Source organism: Podarcis tiliguerta (genome assembly GCF_965153285.1).
Source record: "Podarcis tiliguerta genome assembly, chromosome: 3".
NCBI classification, from domain to species: domain Eukaryota; kingdom Metazoa; phylum Chordata; class Lepidosauria; order Squamata; family Lacertidae; genus Podarcis; species Podarcis tiliguerta.
The window spans coordinates 69517766-69535511 of record NC_139536.1 but is presented as its reverse complement, the minus strand read 5'-3'; the positions used below and the strand labels follow the sequence as shown (position 1 = coordinate 69535511).

The 17746-nt window shown below is 42.9% G+C and overlaps 1 protein-coding gene across 1 annotated transcript in view; it reads left to right on the top strand.

Moving 5' to 3' along the window:
- Nucleotides 1-2195: 2195 nt before the first annotated feature.
- The window catches only part of GPR6 (G protein-coupled receptor 6), a 31350-nt gene continuing 15799 nt past the window's right edge, over nucleotides 2196-17746 (top strand). Inside the window, exon 1 of the mRNA XM_083433779.1 lies at nucleotides 2196-2422. The gene's annotated coding sequence lies outside the window, so the exon portion shown is untranslated. The remainder of the gene's footprint in view (nucleotides 2423-17746) is intronic.

Below are 17746 nucleotides of genomic sequence, written 5' to 3'. Positions count from 1 at the left end.
GATTTGCTAACCCTTTTAAGATGTACCGTACTTTTGTAATTCCTGCATTGGAATTGCTTTGCTTTGCACTGATTATTTGCTACACAACTAATAATTTGGTTCTAATTAGGCTACCTGTCATCTAGTCACAGTCTCATCTTAACTCTTGTGCAGTTCGCTAGTACAGCAGTCAGTGACTTCATCATGCAGTTGATGTGAAAGCATATTCTGTATGACTTATTTGCGTGGTTGAAAAATATTCTTAGAAATGTTTTTTCCTAACAGAAATAGAAGACTGTGTTTGTACACACATCCTGAGAACAGCAAAAAAGAGAGAGAAATGTACGGGCACAAATTGAATGGGGTGCAGTTAGGTTCACCACCACTGCCCTATTAGGTAAACCTATGGCACGCATGCCAAAGAGGGCACTCAGAGCCCTCTCTGTGGGCACACACAGCTTTGCCCCAGCAGGGCCATAGCTTCCATGCCGGGGGTGGGGGCAGGGGGGAGGAGGAGGAAGAGGAGGAGGAAGAGGAGGAGGAGAGGGCTCGCGCATGCCGTCCAAAGCCTGCGGCACCAGGGCCTAGCGAGTGAGTTGGGGGACTGAGCAGGCATTGACTTTTGATGCACCAGGGCCTCCCGCCAGTCTGTTTTTCCTACTCAGGAGTAAGCCGCCTTGTGTTCAGCAGGGCTTAACTCCCAGGTCAGTAAGCATATTGTTAAGTTGTGGGCGAACATATCAGACAACACAGCGATTCTTCAAACAGCTCTTCTTTATTCTGAGGCCAGAACTGAACTAAGCTGAAGGGCTCAGTCAGCCTGCTTATATAGAGCTCCAGTACCTTGTTACTGTAACAACTTTCTAAAACTATCCAATCACTGACTGTCACTTTCGATTCTTCATTTGCATACAAACTATCCAATCACTAAACGTTACTTTCGATCCTTCATTTGCATAACTATCTACAGTATCCCCCTGCTGGCCATGGGTGAGAACTTCAGTACATAACACATATAAAGATGGCAACCTAAGAAGGGGCTGCTGGGTTTACATGTTCGCTGGGCTTTCCCGCGGAAGCCAACCAAGAAATTCATTCCATGGAGGCTGCGATCAAACAGCAGCCGAAGAAACAGCAAAATAATAATAATACCCCACCAATCTGGCTGGGTTTGTTTGTTTGTTTGTTTATATATATATATATTTGTATGTGTGCACACAGACAATCATTATCTCATATTAAAAACTGGGAGAGGGTATTACAGCCCACCAGTGTACACTAGTAGCCAAAATTGTGGAACCTCCTGGAAAAAATGTATTTCCGAGGTTTGATGGCTCATAACACCACTTAGTTTTGGAGTAATACCAGTGCCTTTTTTCCTGTGGGGATGCAGGGGGACACATACCCCTAAACATTTTGTGAATTTAACAGGAGAAGAAATTCACTGTATTTATTTTCCCCAATTTGAACTGTAATTATTTTCCCCCAGTGGTGATTTTCTTAAGTCAAAATGAGAGTATCCCTAAACATTTTTAGAAAAAAAGCACTGAGTTATACCATAAAATTATATATCAATGGAAAGATAATTTAATGAAGAATGTAATGCAACAACTTTTATGAAGGATTATTTATTACAACAGCAGTCATAAAGAAGAAACGTGAAACACACAGAAAAAAATGAGATAAACAGGTTCAATTGCCGTGTTGGCACTTTGCGATAAATAAGTGGGTTTTGGATTGCAGTTTGGGCACTCAGTCTCTAAAAGGTTCACCATCACTGTAATAGGGTATGCTCTGGCAACTTCCAGATTGGATTACTGCAGTGTGCTCTACATGGGGCTGCGCTTAGACACAACTTGGGACAGTTCAACTGGGCCAAAGTGCAGCAGCCAAATTACTGACTGGGGTTCCCTTTAGAATCCCACACAATCATAATTTAATAATAATAATAATAATAATAATAATAATAATAATAATAATAATAATATTACTTATACCCCACCTATCTGGCTGGGTTTCCCCAGCCACTCTGGGCAGCTTTCAGCACATATGAAAACATAATAAAATGTCAAGCGTTAAAAAAGGACAACCCATTTCAAAACAGATACACTGGTTGAAATGGGTTCATTTCCAGGCTCATTTCCAGGTGTTCCGTATTGGCATTCAGATCTCTACGTGACTCAGGCTCCAAATAGCTGGGGGAAAATGCCTCATTTTCTACAGAGCCTTCCTCGCCCCTCTGCTTGGGCCTCCATTGTTCCACCACCCTCAGAAAGCAGCTCAGGGACTGTGGCCCAGGAGCGGCTGTTTTCTGTGGCAGCCCCTAAGTTGTGGAACTGCCTCCTCACAGAAGTCTGTCTGTCTGGCATCTTATAAAGCTTTTGGCGAATGCTAAAGACACACCTTTTTACTATGGCTTCTTACCCGCCTTAGTTTTGTGGTGGTAAGTTTTTTTAACTGTTTTTATTTTGTGTGTGTGAGGGAGAGTGGGGGGGGGGGGAAACTAGCCTACCCCTTAACAATGGCTTTTTACCCACCTTAGTTTTGTGGTGGCAAGTTGTTTTAAGCTGTTTTTATTGGGGGGGGGACTAGCCTACCCCTGAACAATGGCTTTTCACGCACCTTAGTTTTGTGGTGGTAAGTTGTTTTAAACTGTTTTTATTTTGTGTATGTGAGGGGGGGGGGGAACTAGCCAACCCCTGAACAAAGCTAAATTTTCCTTTTGTTGCCTTTCCACTTGTGCCTCTGGCTTCTTCCACCAAAGGTTGCTCAGAAGGGAATGTGGATTACTTGGAATTGGTAATCTGTTTGTTGATGGGCCTTATCATTGAAATGACTGGAGATATGAATGGTCTGAATGGAAATGGATGGCTGTAGTTTTGATAAAGTTATTTATGATTGATGGGGTGGGGAATCAACAGACAGAGTTGAAGAAAATTGGATTGAATTCATTTCTCATTAGAACACAAAGGTGTTGTTTTTTAATTAAAAAAACCCCAACTCTAACAGCAATAGGAGTTGCTATATTTTGTATTTGATTCCATGATCTATCTATTGCAGATTCATACTTCATAACCATAGATAGATAGATACTTATGAAACATGTATAAACTGGATTTGATGCCAGTGTTTCTCTCCTTTTGCTAGCCACCTGTCTATAGTAGTCAAGCATATTGGGTTGAATCCAGACTACATTAGTTGTGCTTATGTTCTAATAAGTTCAATGGAAATGAAACCATACCTTGCCTGTCTATTTCAGTGGGTATTAAATGCAAGTTTCTGAGTATGAATCCGTTCCGGTGTCCCACCCTGAGTGGTAATAACTGGTAGACTTAGATTCCATCTGCTCTGTACATTTAAAGCTGCATCATACCACTTTGAACAGTAATGCTTTCCCCCAAAGTATCCTGGGAACTGTAGTTTGTTTAGGGTGCTGAGAATTGTTAAGGAGACCACTATTCTCTCTCACAGAGCTAACAGTTCCAATAATGGTTTAACAGTCAATCATCAAAGGGAACTCTATGCATTGTAGCTCTGGGCGGGGAATCAGGATCTCCTAACAACTCCCAACACCCTTAACGAACTACACTTCCCAAGATTATTTGGGGGAGCAATGACTGTTTAAAGTGGTGCGATACAGCTTGTTACAAGTGTTAAATGTATATAGTCCTGATAGGGTTTTATATGATTGTCAGCAGGCCTGTTCTAAAGTTAGAATTCCAAAAAGGAGGTTTCCATCCAGTTCTCCCTTCCATCCGTAAATATGCAACAGTCTGAACTATATCATGGTATTTCTGTACCACTCCAAGATGATGAAGTTTAACTCTGTTCTTTGAATAATATTTTTATAAACATTTAATGAATAAATAGATTTTTTAAAGGGTAGATTATCTGATAATTTGGAAACACTTATTTTCCTGAAGATACCTATATCCCACCTATTGATTTATATGCAAAATTTTCAAGGCTCCTTCCAAAAAAAAAGAGAGATAAAAATGCAGAGTAAAAACCAATGCAACAATGAATCACAAATAGTGAAAGCAGAAGAAAACAAGATAAAGCAGCGGTAGAAAGAAATAGCATCAAAACTTCTGAAACAGAAATAAAATGCCATCCTATTCATTTAAGCACTATGATTAAAATAATTCTTTTAACCTGGTGCCTAAATCTAAGTACATTTGGCACCAGACCAATTACTCTGAGAATTACAAGAGAGTAATTCTCTATGCCACCTAGAGCCTAACATGTTTATTTTGGCATAATCTTTCATGGATGGAGTCTACTTCATCATATGCATGAAGTGTTATCCTTGTTTAGTAGGAAGACACAAACATGCATGAAAAGGGAAAAATTGTAAACAGTGGAGTCAAATGGCAGCACAAGTATACTGTGGAATTCAGGTAGTTTAGCAGAACTAAGCTATTCCATAGATGGGTCACCACCAAAGGACTGGGCAGAAGCCCAGTCACCTCCTGCCTCATCCTCTAAAGGTGGCTAGGTGTTTAATAGAGCAGATCCATATGAAAGCATGAGGTTATCCCAATATCTGAGCTGTTTTGATGCTGTTGAGATATGCTCCATAATCTAGTTACTGTCTTGAAAGGCAGCCCAAATTGTAGAAATTTAATACAGATGTAACCAGAGCATAGATATGGTCAGACCCTCTCTGTCCAGGAAAGGGGCACTTGGTGCAACAGTAGAAGCTACAAGTGCTACCTGTGCACTCAAAAGAAGGGCTGGATCTTAGTACTGCCTACTTGCACACCTGTTCCTTAAGAGGGAAAAGTACAATCTCATCCAGAACAGAGTAAACAGTTTTTTTCTGAACTGTTCCAAACAATTTTACTGTACGTTGGCTTGCTTTCTCCGCAGGATCAATATTTACTGGATCTCTTATCAGCAGTGAAAATTCAGTGCCGATACTGTAGATATAGGCATTCTGTAATGTTCATTATCTCTGAAAGATACCATAGGCACAAAGAAGGGTCAGTGTGAAGTGAAATATGTCAGGCCAACATAATAACCAGCAAATTGCAAAGCTCTAATGGTCCTCCTTCAAAATAACAGTTAAAGAGTTCATGACACAGTTTCATGCTGCAAATGACACAATTCTGCCATTCTTTGCTATTAGACCTTTTATTTCACAGTTATGTGGCACTAATTCTTCTTGAATGTGGTGCACAGCATTTTGCTTTAGACTTTTTCTGTTTGATTGGGAATGACACACTGAAAGGAGCCAGGCCCCGTCTGGCTGCTTTATTGCCTCTGTCTTGAATTCTTTTTCTGCACATAGACCATCTCAAGTATCTACATTTAATGTATTTTACAAGTTTGGTCTCCATGCTCAGCTAGCTTTCACACTTGAAATGCCAAACAGGTTAAAAACACAAAGCCTCTTGAATCTGACCTGTTGTCCCTTCGGGAGGCATGTTGGAAGAATGAAGGGTCTTTGAGTGGCAGTCTTATTATCATTTATTAAATTTATATATTGCTCTTCATTCCGAAGATCACAAGGCAGTTTACAAGTTAAAAACACAGAATGCATAACATAATGATAAAAAATACCCCTCCACTAAGTTTTACTCAGAGAAGACCCCTCCTCCTTAAGTAGAATGTGAAATGTGTTCATCTGCTTACAACAGTCATGGGAAACCTCAGACCTAGGGACCAAGTGCAGCCCTTGAGGCCTCTTTACCTGGCCCTTAGGGCACTCTGTTAGGATATTTCCGTTCCACCTTAAAAGGGAGCAGGATGTTTGTGTCACAGCCTGCGTATTTCCTGTTTCACAGGATGTTTCTGTTGTGTCTTTGTTTTCGTCTCTCTCTGTGCTGGAACACTGAAGCAGGCAGTCATGTTTTCTTTGTTCTGATCAACACAGAAATAAACTTGTAAATAATGCTCTCCTGAGTGCATCTTTCGCTGTGCATTATCTGCTGATAGAGCGTGCATCGGCTCTGGAATGTGGCAAGCTATTTCTGGAGCTTGTGTCGCTAATTGCTGATACTGCGTGTCTGCGGGAGATCGATGGACGTCCGGAGACGACGTGGAGTCATGATGGACTTTGTCTACCTGGCAGTATCCCAACACACTCTCCAGGCCACACCCATCAAAAACCTTGCTTCACAGCCCTTTTGGCTGGCTGGAATGGAACTTTGAATTCCAACAATGACTCTTGCTTGATGTCATGGACTGGCTGGATGCAGAGGAGGAGGAGGCGGCATCAGCTGGGGAACCTCCAAGGGAAACCTCAGGGAAAGATGGCTAAGAGCCAGTGGATTGGTGGTAGGACAACAATGAGCGACCAGAGGGAGCAAACTGGGAGGAGAAGGTGTTGGAAGCTGAAGAGGATACAGGGTTTGGTGAGCAGGAAGAGGCTGGGGCAGAGAGCCATCCAGAATCAGAGGCAGAAGCAGGGGTTGTTCAAGAAGCAGAGTGGAGGCGGGCTGCTGAAGAAGTCGGGGAATCTCTCTTCCTGCTGTAACCAGCTCCCCTCCCCACCCCCAGTCTCCCAGAACACAGAGGACGGAGCAAAGAGAAACAAGAGGAAGGAGCCTCATGTTGGTGGGGAAGGACTCAGGGGAGGAGCCTTAGAGAGCAGTGGGAAGGCGAGGACCTTCAGTCCTCACAAGTGCCTCATTGGGGCAAGACCTACTGGGAGGAGTTGATGTGATTACTAGGCCTGTGCTGTTTGGGTTTGTTTGAATAAAGAGTTAACTTCTCTGACAGTGTTTAACTGCTGACCTGCCCCTGACTCCCACTCCTGACCCTTGCCTGGATGAGAAAGACAAGTGTGTGTGTAGAAACTAGCCTATAGTAGGTGCAAAGACTCCACTATTGCCTCTGGTCCTTCCCATCACCGGCATGTGGCCCCCAGAATGTTGCCCACAAATAAATGTGGCCCCCGGGTTGAAGAGGATTCCCCATCCCTGGCCTACAGGGCTGTGTAGGATGAAGGATGCAAGGATTCTAAAACACTATTGCACATAAATGATTAATGATCAAAGTATACACAGTTTTGATGGGGGAAAGGCAGCCTTTATTATGCTGTGAACTTTAGATTTGGCTGAAAACCCAAAATAATCTTGGTCTTTTAAGGGGGGAAATCAATAATCCAAAGATAGATCTCTGAAAAGACGATAACCTTGTAAATGGTAAGGATGTTGCTTATCTAGAATGAAGTGTGCTGTTCCTCATTACAGACTGACAAAAGAGCCAAATGTGCTTAGATGAATGTGCCTCTTAGCTAAGTTGGTATCATGTCATGGCTTAGGCTGATGGGAGGTTTAGCAAACAATTCTGAGGAATGCAGCTGAGTGAAATACTGGCAGCAGTTAGTGATTTAGCCAGTAGTAAATAGAATCCATTGTTGAAAGTACCAGTAAAAAGTCAGGTTACTGGCAGGTTACTGACTTCATGATAAATCATTAGGGATTGCTTAATAATTACAGCAAATGACACACATGAAGACAATCCAAAACCAACTGTTCTGCCCTGCATTTAAAAAGCAGTTGTAGGGGAGAAAAGAAACCTGGCTTAAATGTATGCTTTTTGATATTCAAGCCATTTGTTTTAAAGTCCTATCCCATAAAAATATATCGGGGTTTTGTGGTGTCTATATATTGGACAGGCAAAGCCAGTGTCCTTCTGAGCGCATAATATATGTACAGTATAGAATCCACTCACCGTGATTAGGAATTGTAGATGGCATTAGTTGCGGGTGGAGTGGAGAATATTTGTTATGCAAAGAAAGCTACAACAGGGCTTCAGTTTCTTTCTTTATATTAATGTAGGTGGGATTCAAATCATAAGATCTGTCAGTGGAAGCCCTGCACAATCACTTCTTGCACAACAGGCTCCCCCCCCTACAAAATTGGTTTTAATGGAGAGAACCCCATGGGAGGAGGAGGTGGGGGATCAGTCTGTCTGTAAGCCAAAATGTTTGCATTGGTGAAACTATCAGAAGCTTGTGACATTGAATTCCTCTTATGTCTGGAGGTTCTACCGTATGTTGCTATGGTTTCTGCTTCAAGGCACTTAGATTTTTACAGAATTGCAGACAATGAACAGGTGACATAGAAATACGTGCCAGTGCTTCCCATTAAGATAATTCAAGAAAAAACTCTGGCAAATTGATATCAATTCCAGTATTATTGTGTCAAGCAATGGTCTGCCCTGGATGATTTAGAAAAGTGGTCCCCAACTTGATGTCCTCCAGCTGCTTGGACTACAGCTCTGTCTGGTGGAATCTAATACAGCTGGAAGGCACCAGGTTGAGATAGGTTGGTGATTAAAATTTGTGCAGTTGAATGCTAGCAGAATCAACTTTTTCTGTCATTACTCCTCACTATTGCCAGTTGTTTATAAAAGAGAGCTGGCATAGCACAGTGGCTGAGGAAATCCCCAGTTTGAACCTTGATTCCGCTAGGAACTCACTAGGCAACCTTAGGTAAACCTAAGCCACACTCTCTGTTTCAGTCCTTCCGCCTGCAGTATGTATAGCAGATAATAATATTGACTTCCTTACAAGGACTGCAGCTAGAGTGTGTATGCAAAGACCTTTGAACTACAAGTATTGTATAGGGCTGGGCGAATTTCAGGGTGGTGAGCCTTGTTGTAAATAAAAAATATGCCCTTTCCCCTTATGGGGTATCCAGGAGCCCATATAGAGTCCTTACATAGGTTCCCTATTGGTAGGAGAAAATAACAGGCCAACCAGAGAATATTGAGAAGCAAAGCAGCTAGTAAGCTTGATCTTTATTGATCTGTTGCAACAGGGTACTCCCTCACACGCAGGAGAGGAGGAGGACCCCCCAAAATGCCGTGCAAGGGCTTTTAAAGACTTTTGAAATTCCCATTCTCTAGATCAAGACCACCCCCAGAAACATTATGCATACATCACAGAAGGGGTGGAACCTAAGACCACCCCTCAGATACATCCCACCTACACCACAGAAATTTAATGTTGTTTTTCTCCTGTCACAGTTTATCTCCTGTCTGACAAGTTACTTGATTGGATTGCCTGGGGAGCCTGGCCATTCTTTTGTAGTGGTAAAATACTTATTTCCTGGGCCAGGTCACAGGCTCACACCTTATTCAAACAGATATATCCTTGAGACAGGATTTGTGAGGAAAGAGACAATGGGGAGGCTTTTCCAGTTTAACCTTGCAGAGAAAGGATTTGGTCAGTTTAGGAATCAAAATGGTTCCAGGTTGGTCTTCCTGTGTATGTGCAGTTATGAACATTACCATATATCTAAGACCATAAAATTTCTATCACAGCCTGTTTTCTTTTCCTGTTCCCAGCCTACACTTTGTCACCCCCCCAGTGCCATGTGGGTGCTGTCCCTTGCTTGGTGCTGGTGCCTGTAAGATGACAGCAAAATTAACTTGCATTTCCCAGATAGCAAAATTTTATTTAAAAGAAGCAGATTCCTAGGAGAGTCAGACACATGGAAAGGTTGTTCCTGATATGAGTATCATATATTAGTCTAGTATATTTTGGAGTTATTTTTTTTTTTTTACAAATTAAGAACAATGTTTGCACCTGGAGACTTGCTGAGCAATTTCTGATTTCCCTTTGCGTCATTCCATCCATCTCCTATCTATCAAGAACAAAGCACATATCGGAATACATATTTCCCCACTGCCAAGAAGTTTGGTTTATTCCTTTTTTCTTACTGCTTTTTTGCCGTAGGACAGGAGCTGCCTAGCAGCATTCACACTTATTTTCCATGGAAGTGACGGGCAGCTTCACACACCAAATCATGTTAGCCCTCTTTCCACAGGCCGCAAATGGCACAGCATGAGGGGAAATGGGCTCCCTCTGCTCTTCAACCACTTGCAGGCAGCTTTGTTTGTTTGTTTGTTTGTTCAGGTTTGTCTCTGCAACTTGGGTTTGTCACAGGGCTACAAGAAGAAACTGTGCATCACTTCCCTGAACTGGCATTAAGTCGAACGGAGGGGGAGGACTGTGCGTTCCAAAGACAGCCCTGGCCACTTCCTTCGTCTTCGTTCTTGCTCTATTCGCACAGCCCACTGCCGTGGTATGCAGGTCTTCTGAACTGCTCAAACTCGGTATCAAGCCATTCTTTACCCTATCCTTCTGGGTTTTTAAATATCTATGGAAGTGAATCATTGCAGTATCCAAGCAACAAGATAACAAAGAGAGAAAAGAGAGAACAATATTAGAGCCTATTGTGACAGGTACTTTTCTCATGGGCTCTGGAAGCCCTGGAGCAACAACAGAAGCTCACCGTGAGGGAGACATTACATTTCTCCACTTCTTGACTATGTGCATTGTCAGGGGACTACTGCTGTAGAAGAGCTGTGGTGCTTAATCCAAGGCTGAGGGAAATGGTCTGGGGTTTTTTGAGCAGCCCACTGTCTGGCCTTTAAGTCTCCACCCCTTAGAGAATAACAGGGTTCATTTGAGCCAGAGTCCAATTTCTGCTAATGAAATAATACTTCTGCCAATCTGGTTACTCACTGCCAGCTTCAGAGCAAGTCACTTCAAGAAGATATTTCGCTAGCTGAGGTCTCATTGCATTTGATAGGAAAGGAAGAAAACAGGATGGAAAGTATCCCCTCCTATCCTTCCAGCAGGGCTAGCACAAGAGTTTTTACTATCCGAGGCAATACTGTAATTATTCAAGTCTAATGTACCATCAAATCTAATGTGCACCTCGAAACAAAAAAAAGTATTTGTGGCAAATGTACATGTGCCATTGAATCTAATGTGCACTTTAATTTTTGCAATGTAATCTTGCCCAAAACGGTGTGCATTAGATTTGAATAAATACAGTAAATAAGATGGTTCCCCATCTCCATTTCATGGAGCGGCAGCTGAATTTTTTTTTCAAAACACCAGCAGCGGTTAGCATCCTCCACCACATCTGAGGCAATAGGCTAGTTTAGAGGTCCCATGACAGGCTGTATGGTATACCCAGCTCTATCCTTGATCAGAAGAGAAATATCCATCGGCTCAGGAGGAACAACCAGGGAGCTGCCACTGCTGCCGTCCAGCATCTGCCACCTAAGGTCATTTCTTAATTTTTTTTCTAATAGTAGAGCTGGCCTTGCCTCCAAGATACCAAGCCACCATCTATTATTGGGGCTCTTTCTTCAGACAGAGCAAGTCTTCTTTCTGAAAACCAAACTGAGTTCCAGAATGCCTTCTGAACCCAGAAGGTCCTTGGCATCACCTCTTTTCTTCTTCCTGCTCTTTATGCTGTTTCTGTGGGGAGCATCAAAAACATTTCCTTCCTCCTGTTACTCCTGTCATGCCTTCAGGTTGGTAGCCAGAATTGGTAGGCAACTTTTTTGTCCCACATCCTAATAGTAAATGCCAAATTTATCAGGTAAGGTTTGATCTTCCACATCAGAAAGCATTGTCTTCTCTAAACATCAACTTTCTGTCTGTAAAATTAACAGCCTCAAGAAAATTCATTCCAGACCTTTAGAAACAGTTGGATTCAAAGGGGGTGTTGAGTAATCTCATGGATCAAACCAAAATATTGAAGCTAGGCTCTTCTTTGTGACTCCTTTTTCTTATGAGAAATAGTAACACCTGCAAGAGGCTATTCCTTGGATACAGCCCCTTATTTTGGCACATTCCTGAGAAGAGCTTTACTACAAATCATTACTGGTTGGTTTGTTGTTTGCCTCTTCACAGAACAAACAGTCACAAGGCTAAGAACACTTGCAGGTATAACACCTGCCACTCAATGCTCTATTTCTGGCAACTGTAGAGTGTCTTGGTACCAGTTGTACCTACCTACCTCAAGTGATGCTAATGGAACAGGAGGGCAGCAAACGTCTCCAATAAGTGATTGAACTAAGCAGGTGGAAAATTGTGAATGATGGACCATTTTACAGGTGGAAGGAACCACTGCCTTTTTACTTAATGTAGTTGAAAAGTAATGTAAGTTAACTATATACTATCTCCTTCCTGCTCCTTGTATTCATTCATTGCAATTCATTCATTCATTAAATCTGATGCTGCCTGATCATAAGGGCAGAGCATCACAGTGAACAAACAACCCATATTTGGAACCCCAGCATGGTGCCATGAGCAAGGCGTGTTCAATAGTTACAGTCAGTGATCCTGTGACAATTCAGTGATTGTTGGGCCTTAAACAGCACTGTGCACAGAAGCCCTAACTATCTTCCATAGCACTAAGAAAGACACTTTGCAAGCCATGGGCTACCTGCACAGCACTATGCAAAAATAGGTCACCTGTCAGGTGATGGTCAGAGAGGGGGTGGGATCTGTCTATCTGTCTCCTCTCACTCACTTTAATTATTTAAAGTGCCAACACCAGGAGAAACAAACCTGTGAGCTACTGCCAGGCACGGTTCATGGAGGTTAAAGGGAGCAGAGAGTGCTGTGGAGAGGCAGATAATCAAGCATCACAAAGATAGTCTGAACAATTCAGAGTGCAGAATCCATAAACAGCCCCTCCCTTCTCCCTCCACCCCCTTCTCTCTTGCCAACAACACCCCATCCACACAAGAGCACCTCGACTGCACCAGCCACGGCTTGTCAGACAAAGCAATTGCTGACTTTAAAAAGGTGATGAGGAAAATGAGTGTGTATGTGCATGTGTGTGTCAAAGAAATGGCTGGAAATGCTAAGAAGGACTTTAAATTTCAACTCTGTTGTGTGTTTACACAAAAGCTTCAAAAACTGGCTTTCCAACCTCACTGGCCACACACTCTCCACCACTGCAGTGGATACACTTCAACGTGAATATATTTGAGTGGCCAGTGAGGTTGGAAGCAAATTTACAATGTCATTGCTAAAATGTCTGTGTGCTTTTGTCCTATGTGAATGATTGAAAACACACCACATTCAATATGAGTATAATAAAATTAATTGTCCTAGTTGCCATGGAAACATACCTTTGGTAATTTCCTAGGCCAAATGCTCCAACTATCAAAGATGCATGCTTTATTTAGTACATTGCTAACATAAGTCTCCTCTCTTTTGATCTCTTCATCACGGGGGAAATAGAACCTACGGTTTGTGCAGTGAGCTGCTTTAAATGAGAATTTGAGGGATATTGCTTTCTCTGGCTTGTAAACTAACCAGTATTCAATCTCTAATCTTAGAAGCTCCTACAGAGCATGCAAACTTGCACCTTTAGCTTGTTTCCTAGGCGACCAATGATTGGTTTACTGGGTGACAAGACTAGCTCGATTTGAGGAATGTGCCCTTTGAACACATCTCGGTAGCGATGATTCATCAAAAAACACCTGACCAGCAGCAATTCACAGAGCAAAATTTATTTTATGCTAGGTGACAATTGTCTCTGCGGTTGTTTTCGGTGTGTTCCATACAGACCCCCTGCTCATTTCATGGGGAGTTGTGGTTCAATGCCAGCCAATTGGCCAGTGATCAATTTCCATGATCACTAGGGTGGTTTGTTTCCATATATGGAGGGTAGATTGGATCCTGCTTGACTCTCAGCTACCCCATGGGATGCTTGATAGGCCACGCTGCCCCGATTTGCCACATGTTAAGATATAGGTCACATCCATTCATGCTAGCTTTCCCCCCTGCTACCACCTTTTCAGGTTCTGCAACCACAAAAAACCCTTTCCGTTGTCTAAATGAATGTCAGGCACTTTACATAAACAAGTGTGATTTGCACAGTCTACTATTTTATTGATTTTACACTTTTTAGAGGAGGTGAAAGGAGGCATAATACAGTGAGGATTTTACTAGGGTACATAGAGGAAAGATGTGATTAATCCATTTCTGATTTCTTCCTCCTTTTCTCTGATACTGGAGGACTTGCTCAGCAAACCCATATGTTTACAAGCTTGTTTATTTATTTACAGCATGCATAAGCTGTGGAATAACACATGTTCTCTGAGCGGTGAACTGTGAAAGCTTAAAATGCCAACTGTTGCTGATTCAAATAATTGCGAGAATCAAACATTACAGCCCCCAAATTCTTTCAGGGGTGCGATTCTTTTCAAATCTTCCGGGGACTGCAGACTGGGATCTCTCCAGTTAGAAGAAATGGGTAGAGACTTCTGCCCAGGTCCTTGGACAGTCCCTGCTAGTCAGAACAGGCAGTAAATGCACAAATGTCCATCCACCTACATCCATGGGCGTAGCCAGGATTTTTGTGGGGGGAGCAGGCCTTTTGTTAAGGGGGGGGCAGAACTTCAGTTTGCTATGTATTTTTATTGATTTAGGGGGGCAGCTGCCTCTCCCTGCACCTCCTTGGCTATGCCCATGCCTGCATCCTGTCATTCCCTTTCTTTCCTGCCTGTAAGCCAGCTTCCTGTCTTTCCCTCTATGTGGTACCTTGATACTTGAACGGCTTGGCTCCCAAACAAATCTGCTCCCAAACGCCACAAACCCGGAAGTAAGTGTTCCAGTTTGTGAACATTTTTCAGAAGCCAAACATCTGACGCGGCTTCTGCAGCTTCCAATTGAGCGCAGGAAGCTCCTGCAGCCAATCGGAAGCCGCACCTTGGTTTTCGAACTGTTTTGGGAGTCGAACAGATTCCTGGAATGGATTAAGCTTGAGAACCAAGGTTCTACTGTATTTCCAAAGTGAGTTTGGATCCTTATGTAGCCAAAACAGTACCATCCATACAAATGGTAAAGGTAGCAGCAGGCATGGGGGGATCCAAATGTTTTCAGAAGTAAATAATTCTTTAGTGAGGGAAGTGAAGAGAAAGCCTAAACATCCTTATGAGGACTTAGCATGCTCAGTGGTGGCTACAGAATGCAGAATGACTGTTGGTGGGGGATGGAAAGCCAAGACAGAGAGAGAGAATGGAATATTCTGAAAGAGGACGCAGCTGACTAACCAGAATATGAAACAGGAGTACTCCAGGTTCTTCTTAAAACATAAGAATAACCCTCCTGAGTCAGACCAAAGGCCCATGTTGTCCAGCATGCTGTACCCACAGTGGCCAAACAGATGCCTGTGGAATTTTCTGAAAAGTGTTGCCACTGGTCTCAAACAGCTAAGAATCCCTCCCTTTCTTGCATTCCAACCAATGGCGCAGCTAGGTAATTTTCAGCTCCTGGGCTTGGTGATCTTATGGAGGAGGAGAGAGGGCCATGTGTGTGACCTCCATTCTGAAGCACGCATTAACAGTCCAACAACATCTGGATGATTACAGGCTCCTCATCTTTCAGTAGATGAAACAGTACATTAATGGACAACAGAAATCCAAACATATTTTTGTTTAAAAATTGCATTAAAAAACCAAGTGCTTTTAGAACAAAGGATGCAAAGTCTCAGCTAAGAAGCTCTATGCTCCTGTTCCTAGTCTTTTAGTCAAGTTAATTAATTTAATAATGTAATGATGTTATTACAATTAATGATTTCATAAATCTGTTGAAATGGTGGTTTTCTTGGAATACACAGCCTTGGGTAAAGTCCCTCATTTTACAGCCATGCTGATCAGGAAGAACCCAATCTGCTTTTATCTTCTCTTCCATTCCTGTTCCTATTTTTAGACACATTGGCTTCATGCAAGAAAGTGATTGCATCTGTCTTTCTCATCATAACCAAATGCTTTTGTTGACATTAGCAATCAAATGGCGTTTGCAGAGCAGAGACTCAGACTGTTGTCACTATGACTCTGACCCGTTGAATGGATTTGCTGGATCAGCACACAACCTTTGTTTTCAGTATGTTTGCGGCTTTTAATTCACCATTCCTACTGAAGGGCTTGAATGATGCGTAGGTGTTGAATATTTGTAGAAACTCATGAGGATTTATGAAAATAACAAGTGGCCCTTCAGAACGGTGTATATTTAAAAGAACTATTATTTAGCAATTCAGCGTGTGAGATATTGGCATAAAACAAGAGAAATGAAGCTGGCTTGCTAGTAGCTAGCGCAAAAATAATGTAGTGTAAGAGCCATGGTTGTGTTGGATCTTGGTTAGAGACACATAGGTTTAAATTGCTATTATTATCTCTTTCTTTCAGTATTACCTATCTTGTTGTATGCATGGTGTTGGGTGAAGTGAGAGAAACCTATGTGAACTCCTCTGAAGGGTGGTAATATAACATATGGGATCATTAATAATTGTAAGACTCAGGGCTTTTTTTCTAGAAAAAGAGGTGGTGGAACTTGCTGAGCACTCACCCAGATTTGAGCTATGTAATACCTATATGAAACTGCTGTAAGAAGCAGTCATGAGAAGTTTTTGGGCAAGGATGCTGATGACACTCAGCTCTATTTCTCCATAATATCTGGATCAGGAGATGCTATGTAGCGCCCAAGACGGCTGCTTAGACACGGTAGTGAGATGAATAAGCTGAGTTTGAATCTTGGCAAAGAGAAAGCACTTTGGGTGAGTGGTCCCTTTGTCTGACAAATCAATCAATTGCCTGCCCTGGACAGGTTGCAATCCCCATGAAAGAGCAGGTGTGCTGTCTGAGGATGCTTCTGGATCCAGCTTCTTGTCCAGGAGCCTCAGTGGCTAGAAGCACCTTTTACCAACTATGCTTGGTACAAGAGCAACAACCATTCCTGAACCAAGAGAGCTTGACCACAGTAGTCTTTTTTATTGCGTGGTGAGGCCCCAGGCCCCACAGTTCCCTCAGAAATAAACACACAGACACAAATATGTTGGGTTAATGGGATAAATTAGGCCACAACTTTATTGGTTACAGATGTGAGTGGTTTGGCTTAGGCAATTGGGTGAAGCAAGACTATATCCTGACTCCTGCCCATCTGCACGAGTCCTGTAAGGGTCAACCACCGACAGGGGGAACCCTATGATGCACATCAATTGAGGGTCACCGATGGGGTCGTGGCATGGCCCTAGCCCACACCCAGGCTTTGGACAGGAACCACGCCCCCGGATCCCTTTAACAGAATACCCTTTACGTGGAGGGGCAGGCCAGGGGCAACAACCACCCCTCCCATGAGGGGCTTATCCAATGCCTAACCACCACCTGAGCCGAAAGGCTCGCCGCCAACACCCTCACACCTGCAACCAACCCCTAATGCCTTTGACGATATTGGCCAGCCAAATATCATTGGAAAGGTGAACACCATCACTGTTCGACATGGCCTCCTGGTCTAATGTAATGGCAGGGTGCCATATCATCTAGCCGCACAATAGTTGCACCTTCTGTGCCATGGCACAATCTGCAATTTTCTAGGCCCTGTTGATTGCTGCCTGGTAGGGCAACCACGCCAACCACGCCTCTCCAAGAGTTGGGACCATATTATCGTCAATTCCAGGTGTAAGGCGACCAAATTATCAAAGTCCTCTTTGATGTTCCAGGTCAGGACAATGCCCTTTCTTAGGACCAAATCATTCATTCCAAGTTGAATACCGGTAATCAAAGCATCGGGAGGCCCATGCAGGGCAGCTCTGGCCATCATGGTTGGCAAAAACTCCTCACACCTCATGCTGGGTCTTGTGACCCAAGAAATTATGACATTTTCAGGCAGCCCCAGGCAGCTACCCACGCTGATATTGATGGGATGCACCTGGGCCCAGTGGGCAATACTGTGTCCCACCATCCAAATGTTAGTCACGGGGTAACCTGAAATAAGAGAAGTGACAAGGCATAATTAATGAGGGTTCTTGCGGATGTACCTTCTGTACACCTCTGATCTCCAGCATCCCATATCCTTGATTCTGGTTGTTGGAAGACTCCAATCTATTGACATCAGGCAGCTGCCTTCACTGTACTCTTTTCGTTGCCTGCTTAAAACAAATTTTGTGTAGGCAAATCTATCCAAAAATGTAGCTGTTGATGTGTTTTAATTTAT